This window comes from Eupeodes corollae, chromosome 2, assembly GCF_945859685.1.
Source record: "Eupeodes corollae chromosome 2, idEupCoro1.1, whole genome shotgun sequence".
Classification (NCBI taxonomy): Eukaryota; Metazoa; Arthropoda; class Insecta; order Diptera; family Syrphidae; genus Eupeodes; species Eupeodes corollae.
This window is the reverse complement of record NC_079148.1, coordinates 73011523-73032919: the sequence shown is the minus strand read 5'-3', so window position 1 is coordinate 73032919 and position 21397 is coordinate 73011523. Positions and strand designations below refer to the sequence as shown.

General features: G+C 33.4%; 1 protein-coding gene across 3 annotated transcripts in view; it reads left to right on the top strand.

Moving 5' to 3' along the window:
- The window catches only part of LOC129946942 (furin-like protease 2), a 524816-nt gene that overhangs the window by 112580 nt on the left and 390839 nt on the right, over window positions 1–21397 (top strand). For all 3 annotated transcript variants that reach the window (XM_056057326.1, XM_056057324.1, XM_056057325.1), the window contains one exon: window positions 10623–10782. The gene's annotated coding sequence lies outside the window, so the exon portion shown is untranslated. The remainder of the gene's footprint in view (window positions 1–10622; window positions 10783–21397) is intronic.

Below are 21397 nucleotides of genomic sequence, written 5' to 3'. Positions count from 1 at the left end.
AGGGCATAGATATTAACACTTGTGTGTTTTTGTTGGTGTTCCCAGCTCTCAGCTTTCATGTCTCTGGTTTCTTTTAAAGCTCTTGGGTATATAATTCTATACCTGCCTATGTATAAGTTAATATCAACCTAGACAGCTACCTATCTTCCTGCTTCTACTATAATATTGTATTTTCTTTGTGTGGCAGCCACATAAGGTCCTTTAGCTGATAAATCCTCAAATGATAGTGCACCGTTCGTTAATAAAGCAACCATCATGCTGATGACAGTGGATCGTGGAGCTGTTTAAGTGTGACACCGGAAAGCAATTGCTTTTAAATCTCTCATAAATAGGTCCCGCGTGTGAATGCAAACGATTAACCAGCCGCCGCCGCCACCACCGCCGACGACGACGCCGCGCTGGAGCCATATTCTGTATGAGAATGCATACATTTTATATCTACACAGGTATAGGTATATGCATATGTGCATCATAGAAGGAAGGATTCGCTTCTTGTCTATCACCGTCACTATCACCTTCAGGGACATCTTCGTAATCATCTTCGTGATTATGAACCTGTCACAAGTGGAAATCCCTATAGAGAAGTTGACAAAGGAGTTAAGAAGAGACTTTTTGCCTCAAAGTCTGTCAATCTAGAAGAATTAAAAAAATCAACAGAAATGTGAAGGAGTGTGAAGTCATGATGTGGCACAGATATCATTTTATCATTCACACCTCTTAAAAGCCACCATCTTTGTATATTATGGAATCCCCATAAGTGTTCTCCTCTTTCGCTTAACAAGTGATGCATTAAAGCGACGTTTTCGTTCATAACCTGTAACAAAATCGACCCCTTATTCGATTATGGACGAAGCCTTCAATATACAAGCTCGAGCAGGTTATTTTTTTCAGTTTTTACGCTATTTCAAAGCGCGTTTCCAAGTCCATAAACCAACTAAAAACTCGCATCAATAACCAAGATGAATCGATCCAACGCCTCGTCATCAGCAGGGTGAGTCAGTGGTATATGCTAGCATAATCCATAGGTTTTGAATATACGCTGCTGTAATTCGAGCCGACTTCTAAAAGGTAAAACTCATCCATTTGACCGCATTCGGGGTTGAGTGTGCGGTTATGTTAGAGTCAAGTTTCATGACGTTCAATACTTTGCCACCATCTTTATGGACATCAAAGGAACGGGAACAGGTCAGTCAGTTTAGGATGATGCGAATACGTACATACATTTTCTATCAAACCTAATACATACTTGTGCTCATACAGGCTATATGCATAAATAATGTTTCGTGAATTTTACTCGCAATCGATTGCTAACCGCATTGACCATAAAGGACTTAGGAACTAGTTGGGGCTCACCATCATTATTGCCAACGAGAGTCGCGCATTAAATTCACACAAAAACTCAAACGTAAATAAAACCGACCATAAAAAGAACTGAAACAAAAACCGAGGGATAGGCATCAGAGGCAAGGCAATGTCGTTACTATACAAACGCAAAGATTGTCCATCAGGATGGAACTAATGTCCAGATTTATAGGTGCTCTTTTACATATACAAACAAACACAAATATACATGGTATAGTTAAAAGAGAGGAAGAGAGATATGCGTATGGTCAAATTGGTTAACACATAAAAGTCAATACGTTATAGTACAGGGTGTGTCAAAAGTGACTTCCTAATTTAAAGCTATATAACAACTTTAATAAATCAGAAAGTATGATTTATGGAGATTTGTTTTCGAAATATGGAATAAAATGTCACTTAAACTAACATCAACTTCTGGGACTAGAGATTTTCCATGGTTAGATCTGTAATTCGGCTTCTTTGTAATGAACTGAAGGATACACCAAATTGACGCTGTCGTATCGATGTTTCTGTACTTTCCACAACATCTAAGACTGCGTTCTACTTTTGCTTTAGTTTGGGCACTACAAGGCCTCCTAGCTCGAGGAAGATCAACGAACATCTCCTTGTTGACGAAATTGTCTCGTAATATTGAACTAAGAGTGGATCTCGCCACTAAAACAACGCCTATAAGTTCGTTGGTGATAATTAAAAAGACAAGAGTTATATTTTGTTCAAATTAGAAACAAACTTTTGACCCACCCTGTATAAGCCTGTATGATGAACATAGTAGAGGACGCGTTTCGCCTAGCTTGTCTTTTATGGCATTAAATCAATATTTTTTTTATTTGATTTTATTTATCGGCCAATATTTCTTCTTATTTGCGACATTTATAGAAGAAAATTAAGTTATTTCAAATTTCTGTGAAACAATAAATGTTTTTGCTCTATATATGTATAGAGCACACGAGTTAACAGAGTTTAATAAGTCATAATGTGGTTAACCACATTTATAGGTATTGTTTGTGTGTGTGTGTTTAAAATGTTGGCTATTTTATTTCTTCTAGAGATAATTGGCTGCGATAACATAGAAACCAACAAGGAGGAATTTGTTGGTTAAATTTTGATTAATCCCAATCTTCATTTAGCTTAACAAGCTATTTAATTAAATAAGTTTTTAATCTGAATGGAACTTAAGTTCCTGAAAACCACCACTAGACTTTTTCTTATAATTTCGCCGTTTAAATTTTTTTAAGGCGAAAAAGAAATACATTAACTTTAAGGAATATTTTAAGCTTTAGCCTTAGCTATGAAAAGTAATAATTTTAAGAATGTTTAAAAGTTTTTTCTTTGCTTTGCAATTCTAGTAAACAAAAGCATTTATTCCATGAATCATTATCATTAAAAAATAACTAGAAAACAAAAATTATTGAAGCAAAACTTTATTCTAGTTTTTAATAATGGAAAATATATTGTTTTGGAATATTTGTGGTTTTGAAAGCAACATTATTTGCCATTGAAAGTTAATGGGATCATTTCGTCGAATCTAAAACCCTCAGTATTTTTGTTTCAGAGATATAAACAAATATTTTACTTTTTTTTAACATTTCGAATTGTTATTGTATAAAATTAAATAGTTTGAATTTATTCAGTTTTTTGTTTAAACTGAACCAAATAATTACGTAAATACCAACGAAAAAGTTCGTTGGCCCAACGAGAAAGTTTAGCCAATTATTATCTAATCATAGCTGTTTTCATACGTTTATGAAGAGTTGCGTAAATGTATGAATTTCTTAGTACATTTTACGAAATTTTTTCAAGTTCAAATTTCGGAATTTTCCTTAGTCTTTTTTGATATTCGAATGCAATTGAACCAACGAAATAAATACATGAAAAGACGCTAAAGTATTCATTGTTTACGTTAAACCAATGAATTGATTTCAAAAACGATGTAGAATTATTCATTGTCGTATTCAATTTTACCTAAAAACTACCGTTACTTTATTCTTTCATTTATAGATTTTGTTCTATGACATGTAAAATTTAATCAAAGTAGCTTTAAACTATTCCACAAAGTCGAGTCAGAGTTAATACATTTCGGAGGAGTTTTAAAGCCATCTATTTTCTTTTATTTTTCGAATTTGGCTAATGTTAAGGATAGTCCATTTTCTTAAACAATTTTTTGTAGCAAAGAAAAATAGTTTTCATATGTGGTCAAAACTATGTAGCTCTAAAACCCAACGAGAAATGCGGGGATTAATTGACTTTTTCTTTATTTAAAAGGTGTTTAATATATTTTAAACCGTCTTAAGGCGTAAATAATTGAAAAAGTTTCGAGCTCGTAACTGTGGTATCTACTTTCAACTTCAGTGGCTCGCTTCAAAAAATAAAAAATCGTGTTGTTTTTGGAGTAAAAAGGAACCAAAGCCTACACGACTCGCATCATAGTGCAACTCCGTTACGTCATGAGGACTATAGATTGAGAGAACTGGAGATTGTAAAAGCCTGTTTTTTTAGTAAATTAAAAGATTCTATTTCATTAACCCCAAAAACAAATGGTGCGTTTTTTTTTTCAAAAGGTTGTACAATGGTTTGGGCAAATTTAAGAAATTGTGTATACATTTTAGAACATATGACCAAAGGTTCACGTAACTGTGAACCTCTTTTGTACTCTTGGGAATTAGAAAATTCTTTATGGCATTGGTATTGGCATCATTTAGCTATATACCATCTTTATTTATTTTATATCCCAGGTATTGGACTTTGGTTTGTAAAAAAGAACACTTGTCTAACCAAAGATCAAAACCATTTTAAATTAAAACCTAAATGACTTCTTTTAAAATATCTAAATTCTCTTCTACAGTTTCTGCAGCAATTAAAAAATGTTGCAAATATGTCAGAATCTAACCTTTCGCAATAAAATCCTTAAATACTTGGTTAATAAACCGTTCAAACACAGATGGACCATTTTTAAGGACAAATGGCATCTTTACATAATTAAATTCCCCAAAAAGCGTCGTGAAAAACGTGTATTTAATTGTTTTGTTCTTTTGACGATCAATGTGATTCTCTATTAACGGTAAGGTATAATTGTCTCTTAAAGTTCTCTTATTCAATTCACTTTAATTAACGCAAAGCTTAAGCTCCCCACTCTCCTTCTGGGTCAGAACTATGGGTAACGCAAGCAAGAAAGTTGACTCGCGGATAATGCCTTTTTTCATTAAATTTTCTAAAATCTCTTGAAGTTTTATTTTATGAACATACGGCGATATCCTGCGTGGACAATGAAATGAAGTTTCTTTGAACAGTACTATTTGCATTTAAAAAAAATCCTTTGATGGCTTAAAAACTTTCGAAATAGAGAAAGCTGGTGAACGATCCAAATAACGTTTTCTTTTATAACCTCAGGTAAAAGTTTGTTAATATTAAGATCTTATTTAATCACATTGCAACTTAGGTTTATATTCATAACCTTAAAAACAAAGTTGACATCATCACCTTTGCTGATCATTATTTTGATGACACTTGGAGATCTCGATCAAATTTATTTACATATTTTTTTTTGTTGTTGTTGTAGAACTAAACCATTTTTGCCCATGAAATCTCTACCTAAAATTACAGGATAAGACATTGAATTATTCTTAACAACTAACATTTGTTACATCCAGCTGATGAGTCCATTTGATCACTGACAAAATTAAAGCTGATGTTTTTCTCGAATTTATTGCTTGATGATTCGCTCTCTTCACATGTGTTCGCTCTGGCTCGCAAATCAATTTGTTTTTCTTCGGCTCGATCTTTCGAATTCACAATCATGACTGATTTGTTCGCAGAGCAGTGCGGTGAAATGTATCCTTGCTTCCCACACTTAAAACACGAAACTTCTCTTTTATCAGGTGTTGTTTGAGTGAGTGCATGAGCATTGTTAGGTGTACTTCTCGATGGTCTGACGTCAGAAAAGTTGTTTCAGCACTTGCGCTTTAACTTCTCATATTTGCGTCAAGCTGCTTTTAATTCAATGATGGTGTTGGCCTTATACAAAATTGACTTATTAAGTTCAACATCTCCTTAAATTATAAATTTAATAATGTCTCCTACTTCATTGCTATTTCCATCAGCGAAAGATAGTATTGCTGGAAAGTCTCGTCGTAACGTTTGTTTCTATTCAGCTTTATTCACGTTCTTTTTAAACTCGTTTATCAAATAATTTTGTATATCTTGCTAACTTTTTGTAATGATCGTTTTGATGTATAATTTGGCTGTACCTGTTAAAAGTCTTTCCCCATAAAATAATGTACTTCTTTCATCCAGGCCTAAGATTTCGGAATAGTCTTCGAATTGTTCCATTCAACGTTGCACTGGTAAATTGTCGTCGCCACTTTAAGGGGCTATGGAGTCTTCAACATCCCTGAAACAAACTGTAGTCGATTTGGTACTGGTTATAGACTCCTCGAGTTAGAAATCTTGAAGCTATTTTTGCAGTTTATGAATCTCCTCTTTCTTCTTAAAAATCCGATGAAGTTTTTATAATTTCTCAACCAGAATTTTTTCCTCTGAACGTTGCTCCTCGTTGTTGTTCTCAACATCACAAAACTGTTTGTCAGCAGCTTTAACGGTGGATTCTCTAGAAGTCTCTTGTATGAGTTTTCGCAGATCGTCTTCTGTGAGATCTTCGACTCCAACTTCCACACGTCCGGCGCTTTAATTCAGCTTTTGAACCACTGCACTGGTTGGAAGCAAAAAAGATCTTAACACGGCTTTCAGAACAACGATTGTTGTTTCATTTAAGAACTTTGTCCACACTTGCGACATATTTAGTTGTTTAAATTAATTATTGCAAGAGAAAAAAAAAACACGATTTTTTAAGAACACAAAACATTTGTTTTATTTTTTCACAAAATATTTTAAAACGTGGTTTATCCTACTTCTGATGAACTGTGGAGGATTTTGCAAGACGAATTAATAGAGAACGACTTGTTTCGCTTGAAACATATTTATTTATAATTTGATAAAGCTGTACATCGATAATGAGAATTAAAAAGAACAACTTTCGATTGGATCATTCGATCATTAGGCGCAATCATAATTTTGAACAACGATTTCTATGGACATTGACACAAGTAAATATCGACTGCTTGCAGTTTGGCATAGTGCGATACAAACGTTTATTGACTACTTTGGAATAAAGTATTGTACATATATGTTTTAATTTTACCGATTACTAAAATTGTTTAGATTTTTAAGAATTGTTGGCACTGTTTTTTTTTTAAATCATTATCAATTCATCGGAAACTTACTTTAAATACAGTAAAGAACAAGAAGGTTTATAAAAAATAAGGAAAACTTGACATAGCCTTAATTTAGCTTCTTTTATAAACTTTTGGAACTAACCGATTCTATGATGATAATAGTAAAATAAAAAAATATGTCAGATAAAATTAATTCATACTAATTTTATTAAAATTTTCATCACAAAATTCTGCCGCTTAATGTTGTTTCTTTGAAGATTTTTATATATGAAATTTTGGCTTAACTTTTTTTAGTATTTATTTGTAAGCTTGTAGTAGCCTTTAAAATACAATAATCCAACCAAAAAATTTAATTTTTATTATTAAACACGTTTTACATTCTAATAATAACTTAGATTTTTAAATATACTTATGTTTAAAGGTGTTTTACCTCATTTTCACATGAATATTCTGTATCTATGTGTGGTCTGTATAACCATTTAAGTATGACAGGTGTGTTATATACATATGTACGTAGTTTCTATTTATCGATTAACAGCATCACAAAAAATCTAGAAATCTAGAGCACTCAGTAGATTAGCACATCACATATACATATGTACATATAAATATGTTTATATGTTTTGTAGCTATGGAGTTATGACAGACGTCCATTAGGCCAACCATTAGATAAAAGCCATAGCAGATTGTTACCTCTGTATACACATGTTGTGCATATATACTGTGTACGGATATAATTCCTATTCTGTTCCACATATTTAAACAAGTGCACTCCATAGCAATGAGCACTCTTATAAGCCGATCCTATGTTGATGGTATTTTCCCTTTTGAAGCCCTATACCTTTCATTCTTTATAAATTTATATAGATATAGGTAGAAGTATATATCACTGGACTAATCCCTTATGAGATATTTATATCCTAAATCCTTAATCTGATCTGAGTACTTGTGTTTCTTATTTGAAATCGTGTGTTTTGGGTTTTTCAGTTCCTGTTGTTTTGTCTTCAAATATTTTCTTAAACGATCTCTAAAGTTGACATTCTACAGCGGCACTCAATCTTGGGGGAATTGAAGCAAAATGAATCCTTGAAATTGTAATCATTTGAATTCCTTTGAAAGAGGTTTTAAGATGCTAGTAGGAGATATATACATTATACATCATAGCCAAATAAAAAGAAAAGTAAAAACATTATGTCAAAATTTAAGGACATTTCAGGAAGGTAAGACCATCAGCTATAATACCCGAGCTGCCCAAGGTTTTTTTTTTGATATCCATGTGATGTAATATTATGTTGTAGTTTTTGTTTTTTCGTCTTTCTGTCAGGAGAATAATTTCATTTGGGATTATGTCAGCAGAGAATGTGTTTTCTGTTCACACATTCTTTGTCAGTTCTTATTTCTACGAAAAACAAATTCTTAAAGTTCAATTTATTTATAAAGCCAGAAAAATACTTACAACCATGAAACATGCTTTAGAGATTATGAGATGTAGGTATGTGTATTAGTATATGAAGGTTGTTCTTGTTATGTCTTTATATTTTAAAGTTAACTAGATAAGACCTTTCTTAAATGAAGCAGATAATTTAAAAATTTTGTAAAACTGATACGATGGTAAATAGCTGCAGACCAGCACAATTTTAAATAAATAATATGTTCGTTCTTTTGAGTGTTAAATAAATTATTATCTTAATTTATTTAGTCCAATATTGTAAAAAATATACCACCTTTTTGTTTTCTTCAGAATCTTACCAGGAATGCTCGTTAGCATACCCCTTGAGCCCAATTGAAGACACATTGGCCTTAATTGCACTCATTGTGTTATAAAATTATTATAAAAATACTTTTACCTTGAGTGCTTGAAGCAGTGGGCTCATATGCAACGTTTTAAGTTTGCTTGATGTGCAATGATACCGTTGTTTGCAAAGAAATTCATTTCTTAGACAAAAGAACAATAAACTAACAACATTTATGTTAAAAGAGCAAACACAATCCTAAAGCGTTAAAAAAGGACCATATCTGTCGAACATTTTATTTCTTATTAAAAACTACGTTGCCAACAACAATTTGACAGTTTAACAATTCAACAGTTTTTAAAATTAATTAATAATCTATGCTAATATTAAAAATATGGACGTCAGTTTGTTTGCTTGTTTGTTTGTTTGTTTGTTCGACCATCACGTTGCAGCAGAGTTATATTATGACATCATTATTTGTGTAGAAGTAGTTACAAAGCTAGAGAGTGTTTTGAGCTGCTTTTCAGAGCGGTAAAATATCTCATTTCCAGCTTATTCGAGGGATCTGCAGGTAACTATTGGAATTTCATATTTAAAATTGTAATTTTTTAGAATACTAATTAGTAGTATATTATTAGGTGCTGCCTGCTTTTGAACTAATAATCGTTGCCTATCATTAAACGTTTCTTATAATCACCTTAACGGAAAAAACTATAATGAAACACTTTTAAAAATAGGAGATTGGCAGTTAAAAACCGATGTCGATTTAGAACACAGTAATTTTAAAATAACTTCAGGTTCTTACTTTTATTTAGAAAATAAAATTTCGACGGTCATTTTCTCTGTCAGAGGGCGACTTCTGCATTAAGAAAAGATGTTGTTTTTTTACACTTCAGAATTTTTTGAAAATCAATTCAAAAATATTGTGTGAAGTAGAAGGAGATATATGAGGGAGTATTTGTCAACAGACACTGTCATTGGCTCAGCACAAAGCACTTCATATCCAGTAGAGTTTCTTAACTCACTAGAGCTGTAAGGTATGTTTAAGAACATAAGCTGCAATTGGAATAAGGCAAGCCAGTAATGATTATGCGAAATTTAAATGCCTCATGTAACGGCACAAGACCTCGTGGTGCCACACAACTGAAGCAAAACATTATTAAACTAATAATAGAATACCCGAGCGACAATTAAACTCAAGGGTTAAATTATAATTATTCTTCGAACTCCAATAATTCATACAGATTTCTCCGTTGAATTAAAAAGGCATCAATACCCTATTACAGTTAGATTCGTTATAAGGCTATAATATAAAGCCTAAGACAATACTGGAAGTAGCAAGGTGAACCTAGAAAAGCCGTGGTTCATCACTTCCACATTAGACAACGTTAACTTTTTGTTTATTTATATTGTGGAAAGCTTACCACCTTCGTCATGTACACTTGCCTCTAGAACGCCTCTATTTGATATTTTGCTAATCAAGGGTACTATAACTTTGATAATAGCCTTACTTTCTATGTGGTGACTTAATATCTCTAAAATGGAAAGAACAACTTAAATCCATCACGAACTTGTAAAAATGAAAAGAAAATATTTCACTTATATTTGAACAGCTAATTATTAAATCAGCTTTACTTAAGCTCAATTCTTCTTTCCAAATCTCTGCTTATATCTTTTTAGCTCTATACATCCATTTACCCGCAAGAATAACAAAATTACTGCTCCATCTTTAATTCAGATCAGTAAACTAGCTCTGATTGCATACACACAAGTCTTTTCCATTTTATCAACGTCATCATCATCCCCAAAGGCTGTCTATAATACCACACATAATAATATATACACAGTTAGACATACTTACACACTCTATACTCTCTATTTCGTTTTCGTACCTATACCCTTGGCAAATATAACGAAATAATAAAATAGCAAACAGACCGAACAACGAATTCTACTTGACAATCTCCTTAGGAATGCAATTTGCAAACATCATATCTTCGTGTCTTGAGAAAATTTACATTCTCAAGTGATATCCTGATTATTTACTTACCAACATCCTTCTTCTGTTCCCTCCATCTCCTCCTTAACAAAACACCCTCGACTCCACCATTCACTTTGTCTCGTCGTCGTCTTCGTCGTCCTCATCTACGCTCGTCCTGATCATCATTGTATTCTCTGTCTTTATATATAATTGTACTTATTCATACCTCTATTCCATTTCTTATAAATGTAGGTACGTAGACTCTGTTGCTTCATTTAACTAATTAATTTTGTGAATTTTTATTTTCTATCTTTGCAGATACAAACAACGAGACTTTTATACAAAATAACAGCATCAACAACAACAACAGCAATAAAAACAATAAAACAGCAGAATAATAGAAAAACATTTTTGGATTGCTCTTCGTGCTCTTGGAATAAAATTTGCATTTTGGATTCGCATTTTGTATGCAACAAAGGTACGTATTCTCATTTGTTCTAGTGTTGAGTAGTTATACATATGTATGTACGCTATGGGACGTACCTATGTGTATACAGCTCTTCCTTTCAGTATAAGCGAGTATAGCGATAGAACTATCCTACAGCTGATAGCTCTGTACGGTATACGTATCTAAAGCAGGTTTTGTGTTACCCGCAAAAAGGACGATTCTTTTCTGGGATAATATAAAACAACAGATTGCTTCTTTCTAGCACTATCATTAGGATCAGTTCTCAGAAGTCACCCGTTCCTAAGAGCAGAGCTTTATGGGACGTGCGACGAGATATTCCGATTGAATTTTTGCAACTTGTAGTCAGCTAGCTATTTGTTTAGTCGTGGGTTTGCGTGCTTCTTGATTAAGGACCCATGGGACTCCTCATATTGTTCTTTTTCCTGCAAGAATTTGTTTTTTATTTATTTATGAATTTATTTCCACCAATGGCCAATGGAAGGGAATTGGACGAAACGCCACTCATGGTGATGAATATAAACAGAGAATTCTTCCAAATCCCAAAGCTTTGCTTGAAAAATTGAATAAAGTTTTATTATTGTGAAAAATTAGAATCAAATAACTATTTCTCCTTTTTCTTATAAAGATCTTTCGAAACAATTGTTTTCTGTGACTTACTCTCTGTTAATCTTTTATCTATGTGAGTTAAATTTTTTAAAAAACAGACAAATTAAAAAACAAATAAATGGTTTTATCGAACGAAGTAGAAAGAAGAAAGAAATTTGGAATTTGATTGATAATCTGAGGTTTATCTGCAAGACTTGACAGAATAGGTTAAGTTAAAGTGGTTGTCCATAATGGAAACTGACTTACTTAGGCCAGTTTAATGGCCCATTGTGATACTACTTGATTCTTGAGGCTTCCTCCTAAGCTCAATGAAACCAGTTTGAATGAATTACAAAACGTGAGAGGCTTATTATGCTGATATGATTTAGATCGTTAAAGAAGAATTCTCCAAGGTAATTCTTGCGTTTTTGAGCTAGAGCAGGTCATGTACAGAGAAGGTGAAGAACTGTTTCCTCCTCTTTCTCGTCCATACTGCTTCTGCAAAAGTCATTTGAGAATACGCCTAGTCTCGTAGCGTGCTTTTTTATTACACAGTGTCCAGTTATGACACCTATTATCGAGCTTATATGCGATCTGCTTAGAAATAGCAAGCACCTAGAACGTTTTAAATCCAGTGTTGGCCAGATGTTTTTTGTGACCTGACACGTGGTGATTTTCTTTCACTTGGCGCCTGCCCTCACAGCGTCTTACATTAGCAACAGTTTACAAGTAGCCATTCGTACGCAAGTATGTGAAAAATGTGGTAGGATGGGCTGCACTGTATCGTTCCTGGCGAGTTCATTTGCCTAACAGTTACTTGGAACGCCTATAGGGCCCGGCACCCAGCAAAATTGAATATTAAACTGTTGTGACATCTCCATTAGAGATGATTGACAGTTATGGACTGTTAAAGAGTTTGTAGGGACAGAGTCCAGAGATTTGATAGCGGCGTGGCTATCTGAGAAAATACGGATATCAGATGTTGATATCACGTTTCTTTAAGAGAGGACAAGACTTCCTTTATCGCCATAAGTTCCGCCTGGAACACGCTACAATGATTGGGAAGGCGGAATGAGAGACTTAATTTCAGTCGTTCAGAGTACACACCTACACCGACCCCTTCATTTGTTTTTGAAAAATCTGTATAAAAATGGACTGACTCATCATCCAGGAATGCCCTATCCTCCCAAAAAGATCTGGGAGGTATAAAAATCTGGAACTTTCTATATGGTGTAGTCTGTGTGCTTTGGAATTGATTCTAAATACCTAAGAATTACGGAGTGGCCAATGTTGTTGTTAGTTCACTGCGACCAAGCTTTGAAACGAATAAAAGAGCTTGAAGCTATTAGTTTGCTAAGTATATCAAGAGGTGTAAGGTAGAGTAAGGTGTCCAGTGCCGCAGATGGGGGCTTATACATAGGCAAGCTGAACGTAGGAATTTTTTTTTAATCTATCCCGGTTTATAGCTTTCTCTAAAGCAGTCCACCATACTACCACGCCATCGGTTTTGTGTGGGTTAACGCCCAGTCCACATCGATCAGCCCAAAGTACCTACAAAATAATGCTGGTTTGGAAACTAGTTTCACAAAACACTTTTCTTGACAAGAATTATTCATGGAGACTTGATAAAAAGCAGTTTTTTACATGTTGGCTAGAAGCTTCCAAACATTGTAGAAAAAATCATATATTTTTTTTTTTTAAATTATAAAATCATACAAAATTAGTCAAATTTAAAAAAAAATTCTTCTAAATTGAAAGATGGAAAATTTTAAAATTGTATTCAATACTATCAAATTTTGATAAATCCTTTTTTAGTTGTTGCAATACTTCTGGCAGCTCTTTGCTCTAAACACGGACATTTTACTTGTTCACGTGGATCTTCGGCCAATTTTTTCAAAACCTATTCACCGCAAATTGTTCATTGTGGTAGGTTGTTCGGTTTTAATACTTTTACCAGTTTTGTCTTGAAATTTTCACACCAAGTAGTAAATTTTGTCAAATTTGTTCACAATAGCTCTAAAAGCCGGATCAGTTAATTGATTAAAGTGACCATAGAATGGAAGAAGCCTGCGATGATATTTCTAAACAGACCACGCATTTTGATAATAAAATTCAGTAAATTTGTAAAACATTGTTTGTTTTGTAAGACGACCCCGGTAAAATTATAGACCAAATTGAATGTATATTTGACAGTAACACAAAAAACGAAACGCACGTAAGATGTCAAAACCAATGTTGTCAATTTAAAATAATAGTCATTTTTGTAGCTTCTTTTTCAAAACTTTTCATTAAAATACAATAACTGTTATCGTTTAAGCCTCTAAAAATTTGTCAACATTTTAAAATATCTTCTATGAACAATAAATACATGTTATTAATTTCCTAAAAAAATTATACTTCCATTCATAACTCCTAAAATATTCCCTAAATTATTTTATAAACAATTTTATTAAAATTATTTTTGGATGTATTAACATCATTTTAGATTTATCTTTAAAATTAAAGTGAATTTAATTTAAAATCTTTTGAACATATGCAACCAGTTTGTATTTCCATGAACGTATATTAACATGTATATTCTATCTCAAAGAGACTAGAGGCTTTTCCTCCAAAACATTGTGTATACATATTTGATTCCGTAGCTAGTATTCTGCTCCATTAATTATGAGTCCTCCAACGCATTTTAGATAGGATTGCCAGGAAAATAGATATAAAATAACTTAACCCAATTTACCCTCTTTTTTTATCCCATTTAACTGTTGACCGAATTCTTTTCCTTTTTGTTGTTTAAGGACAGATTTAACATTACATGCAAAACTGATTATTTAGACTTTCTTTTTTAATATATTTTATCAATTCTAACGTACTCCTAGCTTAAAATAACCTCAATATTAAAAGTATTGTTTCGTAACAAAAGATACAATCAAGCTTTGACAGAAAAGAGTTTAAAGTACGCATAATAAGCTTGTTTAATTTATGAACTTGGTTAGTCAAGAAGTTTTTTGTATGTAAAGGGTGATTTTTTAGCTATTAGCTTCTTGGTAACACTGGTTTAAACAGTTGACGCAAGTTTCGTGTTTTGTTTCACTGTCAAACATCTTAAGTTTGGTCTATAATTTAACCATGAATTGTCTTACAAACGAACAACGCTTGCAAATTATTGAATTTTATTATCAAAATGCGTGCTCGTTAAGAAAGTTCATCGCGCGCTTCTTCCATTTTATGGTCAGTTTAATCGACCAAATGAAGCGGCTTTTCGGGCTATTGTGATTAAATTTCGCACCAAATTGACATTTTTGGATATTATCGAATTATCGAATCGTCGCCGTTCGCAGGAATTGTTCCTCTTTTACTCAACAACGTGAAAATTTTGTGTGATGCCTTTCAAAATACAACTGGTGCAAACATTGAAACCGAACGACCTACTAAATTGTTAATTATTTTTGGTGAATGGGCTCTTGAAAAGTTGGCCGAAGATCCACTTTTTTACGGACAAATTTTTTTCAGCGACGAAGTTCATTTTTGGCTCAATGTGTACGTAAATAAGCAGAATTGTCGATTTTGGAGTAAATATCAGCCACAAGCATTGCAAGAGCTACCAATGCATCCAGAAAAAGTCACAGTTTGGTGCAGTTTATGGGCTGGTGGCATCATTGGCGGAACGTAACTGTGATGGTGAGCGCTACCGTAAGCTGCTATTGATTTTTTTTGCCCAAAATGCAAGAGCTTGACTTGCATGAAATGTGGTTTCAACAAGACGGTTTCACTTTCAAAACTGGTCAATTGGCCGGCTATGTTAGAGCTCAAGTCTATTCAGACAAGACCGCTACAACTGACGCATTGAAAGACAACATTGAAGCATTTTTTCGTGAGATACCGGCCGAAAATTGGTTTAAGCGAATGGATCTTTTGATGCGCAGTCAAGGTCAACATTTGCATGAAATAATCTTCAAACATTAAATTATATGGACCATACTATCGATGGAAATAAAGATATTTCATTTATTTTTCGGTATTTACAGCTGTGGACAACTAATTAGAAACACAAATTGAATTCACTTTTAAAGCAGTATCTGATTTTTTTTTGTTTTTTAAACTTAAAACAATGTTTCCCAAACATAACATTTATTTCATATGGCAGTTTCTGCAAAAACACAGCGTTTGTTGGTGGACAACTAATTAGAAACAAAGATAAAAATCATATCTCATTATAAAATGTATAACTTTATAATATCATTTACCTTATATTTATCTTTAATACCTTTTTGAAAAACCTTTTTGCTTCAAAACTTCCAGACATCTTCGTTCCATTGATGAAATAAGCGGCCTGCACTGCTCTACGGGTATAGCCTTCCAAGCAGCTTATTATTATCTTTAATACCTTCGAAAGAACATCATTGTTGGAGTTATATTTTAGAGCAACAGCTCTTTTAACATCTGCCCCAAGATGCTCTATCGGAATTAGGTCTGCACTTGATGATGCACATTCCAGAACTGTTATCGATTGAACTGTTTCGTAATTCCAGCAGTGTGCTTGGGGTCGTTGTCTTGCTGAAACTTCCATTTCACTGGCATGTTTTCATCGGCCCAATCCACTACTCGTTCCTTAAAAATGTCAATGTATTTAACGGCTGTTAGCGTTCCATCGATTCGATGGATTGCGCCAACTCCACATCACGAGAAACAACCCCAAACGTTAAACGAGCCGCCTCTATGCTTAATTATGGGCAAAACGTATTTAGGGTGAAACGCTGTTCCCTTTGGCCACCACGTGCCACGTGCACCATCTTGGTCGATCCTATTTATTTTAGTTTCGTCACTCCACACTATGTACTTCCATTCGTTTGTTGTCCAGTTGGCGTGTGGTCTTGCGAACTCAATTCTTAGTATACGTTACCTTGCGGTTACTAATGTTTTCTACCAAGAAACACGACCATGCAACCTAACTTCCACCAATCTTCTTCTGATTGTGCGTGGCCCTATCGGGCCATCGGATGCAACCGAGTGTTGGTGTTGTATCTCTGTGAAGCTTATTTTTGGGTAATTTTTGGCCATTCTACTAATTCCTCGATCTATTTGGCAGCTTGTCTTACGGGCCCGTTTTTTACGATTTACATTTTCAGCAGTCCCGAAGTTTTGAAAATGCTTTATTGCATTGAAAACTTTCTTTACAGAACAGTTCATTTGAAATGCAATTGCTCTGTAAGACATTTTAAGCTTCCAAAGCTCAAGAATCGCTCTTCTTATGGGAGGATCACAACTCTTTACTTTTTCCCATTGTAATTACCTCCAAGATTTAAAAATTATTCTTTAAAAACGTTTGCAGACAATTCAGAATTTTCTACTTACCAATGTAAAATAAAAAGATTATTTTTATTTCATCCAAATCAAATGTAATTTAACCGTTTCTAATTAGGTGACCAGTTGAAACGGACACTTTTTAAACTCAACCTTGATTTTATTGTGTACTTTGCACAAATGATGCTTTTTCAAACAATTAAGTAATAACGCTTGCATTACATCGTTTTTGGATACCGCTATTCTAGTCACACTTGATAAAGTGAATGTGGAAATGAGAAGCAAGTAATATTTCTAATTAGTTGTCCACAGCGGTATATCTTTTTTTTTAACTTTCCTATAGCTTTTAAAAAATCGAAGTTGAGGATAGTTTTTGAAAATTTTAAAACTTAGCAGAAATGAGTCCAAAGCTTGCAACAAAAATCCATTGGTAACTATGGCCAAGTGACCATAACTGTGTTTGAGTTATGACAGGGATGCAGGGGACCTACAGTTTAATGCTGGATTGGAAGCTAGTTTCATAAAACACTTTTCATGACAAGAATTTATCATGGAGTATTTTTCAATTCCTCGCAAGAGGCAGTACCTGTTTGATTGGCAAAGACAGGGATTGAATCTAAGACCAATGGCGTGACAATCCTACGCAATAATTATTTCGCCATGTGTTCTACATTTATTAAATAATTGTTAACTTCTCATAGAATTGAAAATTTTGACATTTCTCGATGTAACAAGGGCTCTTGAAACAAGGTAAAAGATTTTTAGAGAGATGTCTGTGCGTGCGTGTGTACTTACGCCCATACTTTTTACCATTTTTCGTCCTCCATATCTCAAGAATCGGTAGAGACATCGGTTTTGTTTTACAGATAATAACATCGAAAGAAGCGTAAAGAACTTTTAAAAAAATGGTATAAGTGTTTTTTTATTGTAGCAATTAAAAGATAGTAACATTATTGGTTGACCCTTCTCAAGGACCAATAACGCTAGTGACTTCAATTATATTTTTTTCATTAACGGTTTTCTTATTAATTGATGAAATTTTCATCTATATTCACTGTTTACTTTATCTGTAGTTGCTAAGGTTCGACATGTTTTTATGATCTCGCCGATTTTTGCTTGTTTAAACAATGTTTGACCAAAAAAACAATCGCATGAACATCGCTCAGGAGCTGTTAAATGATGTCAACAAGGATTCAAGTTTGTTTGAAAGGGTCATAACTGGTGATGAAACATGGGTGTACAGTTATGATATCGAAACCAAAGCACAACCGTCTACCTGGAAGCATCCAACGTCACCAAGGCAAAAAGCACGTCAAGTTCGATCAAATCTGAAGGTTTTGTTTACATTTTTCCTTCGATTATAATGGCATAGTGCACAAGGGATCTTACCACAAGGTCGTACGGTTTATAAAGAGTATTATAAAGCAATCCAAAAAAACGCCCAGATTTATGGAAAAACAATTCATGGCTTTTGCAACACGATAACGCACCTGCTCAACCGTCGTTGCTTGTTCGTAATTTGTTGGCCAAAGCAATACCGTAGTCATGTCCCAACCTCCATATTCACTAGATATGGCTCCGTGTGACTTTTTCCTGTTTCCAAAGTTGAAGAGATCCATTAAATGACGGCGTTTTTCCTCGATCGAAGAAATTAAGGCCGAATCGCTAAGAGTGTTCAAGGACATATCATAAAGTGAATGTTAAGAGTGCTTCGAAGATTGAAACAAACGCTGGCATAAGTCTATTATATCTGGGGGGACTACTTTGAAGGGGACCCATTGATGTAAACGAATAAATACATATTTTTGCAAAAAAAATAACGAACATTCCGGGTACTTTTTGAACATACCTCGTATGCAACAAAAAGTATATAATGTTTTTCACATGTGCTAAAAATTTTGAGAAAAATCAAAACTACGGGACTAAAAAAAAATAGACAAACGTTGCTATGTTACTAAATATATAATTGATTTTCGACTCAAATATTTTATTATAAATTAATAATATTACCTTAATATTTTAGAATTATAATTTGTAATTAAAATCGTAAAGTCAGTTTTAATTTGTAAAAATTGATGTTCGATTCATTCACTGCTAAATTTTGTTGTTAACGTAAAATAATCTTATTGGAAAAATCCAATCGTTATTTTTTAAAAACTAACTTATTTATAATATGCAAAATATTGCTGCTTACTTTTAATGGTTTTTATTAGAAAACTTCAATTGGCAATTTTTTTTTTTACAAAACAAAAATGGTTTCTGACTTAAAAGTTCTGAGAACAAATTAACTTCAAATTTGTTTGTCTCACACATAAGGTATCATAGTTCAATTTTTCTAAGACAGATTAATCAGTGTGGGCGCATCCCCGCCTCTTTTTTAACTTCAAATTGTTATCATATTATTTAATTTCAACTTGAATCTGAAAAAAATGTCTTAATGTCTTTTGAAATAATTTTCACGAGCCAATTTACGTGTTTTGTTTCCTGTTTTAAATAAGAATTTATTAATTATTGGCAAATTATTTCTCTCTGTTGCACTCTATACTCGTTTTATTCAAGTGAACTTCTTAATTTAATGCAAAATTCATTTAACAAAAAAACAAACAAAAAAGAACTTAAAATATTGGCTCCATATTCAATCAATCTAATTCAAATTCCAAACTTGTAATTACCAATTATGATCCTAGCACAGGGATAATTCATTATTATTGATTAGATACGTGTGTGCAATTTATACTTGCTACAAATATGTACATATATGTATGTAGGTAATGTATATGCACCTATACATTTTGACTACCATCAAACTATACCGTTACCGATTCTGAAATATTGGATTTATGATTTGTTGGTCTATATGTCCCTTCCAGTCCAATAACGAGTGACCAGGACCAGGGCCAACCAACGACGCACGGAAGATATTCGGTATATGATGATGATGATGACGATGATGATGGTGATGGGGATATTTTGTGCCATCAGAAATGATTTCAATTGAAGTAAAATGCTCCTTCGACTTCTTGTTTTTGCTCTACAGGACGAACTGTCGAACAGGCGGACGAACTAACTAACAAGCGAACCAACGGACGACGGACAGACATCCCAACCCAATCCATACACGAATATTGCTTATAAATGGATTGTCAAATTCAGCTCGTCTGATGTAAGTGCTCCCAGCGAGAGTAATCAATTTCCAACACTCCGTAACTTCCGTAACTATGCCAGTCTGCCTCTAAATATATCGTGCACCTTTGTATGTATGGTGTGTTTTTTATGTGTGTGTGTGTTTTGTAAATTTTGGCGAAAGTAATATTCGCCTACAACGAAACGAAATCAATTACTATAAATCAAGTGTAATTAATTTATTATTCAATCTAATACGACACGCACTTGTGCGCTAGATACATATATACGATTATATGAAGCCGTTTGATTGATGATCTAAGGAGATATTTTAGTAAATGAAAAATAATCCCTATAGTATATGTACCGTTGCTATGTATGTTTGAATTAAAGTTATTGCACCCTAAAACGCCTATTTCAAAATTGTTCTTCTTTGAATTTCGTTAAACTGTTTTTCTTTTTTGTGTTTTTAATTTCTGGTGATGACGACTAGATGACACTCAAAAACCGAAAGTTTTGTCATTTTCTTACCGCTATTCGAAGGCGCACTTCGGTGTTTGTTGGTGTGGGCTGCCTTAATGCCTGTCATTTTGAGGTGAATCCTAGGCAGCCTTACGTAAGTAGGTATCTACATTATGTAGAGGTTTGTCTGTCATGCCTGTTTCTATGAATCTTCTCGCAGGGAGGAAAGGTTGTTAATTTTAACCCTCAAGTGCCATTTTGAAATACCTTAACGACTTAAAATTGTCAAGGGTTTCATCCATTAGGAAGTGGTTTAGTGGATAAATTCAAGTGTTTAATGAGAAATTTAGTTTCGTGTTTCACTTGTCTTCGTTTTCATTTTCGTCTTCGTATAATCGTAGCCGTACTCGTCTTCGTCCTAGTTGTCGGTCGATGGGTGACAGTTGGTGGTGAGGGTGAGACTTTGTAGTACAACTACATACCCACATTACAAAGGTGTAGCTAAATATTTTCTAAGGCAAAAAGGCTTGGCTTTACTCTGTATGGATATTTTTGGAGTTTAAATATTTAATTTTCCCCTTTACCAACTTAGATCTTGGGTGAATTTTAGGTATATTTTCTTCAAGAAGAAGAAAAAGGATATTTGCATAAAGTTTTATGATCTCTCTAAAAACTGCAAAAGTCTACTCAACTCAACTAAAGTTATATAACTTATTCTGTCTCTATCTCTCTTACTTGTTTAGGTTAGCTTTATTAGTACACCAAACTAGACTTTTGGGTTAAGTCCAGGATGGTAAAACTTTAAGAAGTAACAATCTCAAAAAGTGATTAATTCATTTTATTAATTGCTTTCTAATCAGGAGGTATTTTAGCCTAAAAATGTGGTAAGATTTATTGTTTTATGGAATATGAAAAAGTAGATTTAAATACATTTCGAATGTCATTTTTTTTTAACAGTAAAGTGGGATATTTAATATTTTAAAAAGTGTATAGTGACTTCAAATTCTGTCTTAAAGAATACATTATATGCAATTTCTTCCCTTGAAAATTTCTATGCTCTAAGTCTTGCTTAAATAGAAACTCCGGTCAATAGCATAACAAGGTACCTATAGAATATCAATCGATTACAAAAGGTCAGGGTTAAGGGTATTGTATG